Below are 505 nucleotides of genomic sequence, written 5' to 3'. Positions count from 1 at the left end.
TCCAAATGTGCTTGTATATGTTTTGTTTTGATGTGAGGTGTTTGTGATTTATTCTTTGTCTATCCTCTACAAAGTAATACTTGGCAGCCTTAGCACAGTGGAATTATTAAATCAATACTTTATACTTAATGGGCCACTTCTCCCATTCTCAACCTATTTTCATACAATACTTGAAACAGATTTTTCTATATTGTGGTATTGCTACTTTTACTTAAGTGGAAAATATGAGTGGATCTGGCACATATTGTTAAAATGACCTTCATATGTTATTAATCTATAGACTGAGAGAATCAAAAACTACTCTTACTGAAGTATTTTTTAAATAATAATGTGTTAACATTACTAAGAGACCAGTAACACTGTCAGTTGTATCTCTAATGCACGTTTTTCTTTTTCTTTTTTAATCTTCGTATAATTGGTCCTCACTAATGTTCATTATAATATGGTACTGTTTTTGTCTTCTCACTCTGTGTGTCAGAGGAGGGCTGTGGACAGTTCACAAACC

This window comes from Gymnoscopelus microlampas (genome assembly GCF_963454915.1).
Source record: "Gymnoscopelus microlampas genome assembly, chromosome: 1".
In the NCBI taxonomy this organism is placed as follows: Eukaryota; Metazoa; Chordata; class Actinopteri; order Myctophiformes; family Myctophidae; genus Gymnoscopelus; species Gymnoscopelus microlampas.
Note: the sequence above shows the minus strand (reverse complement) of the source record.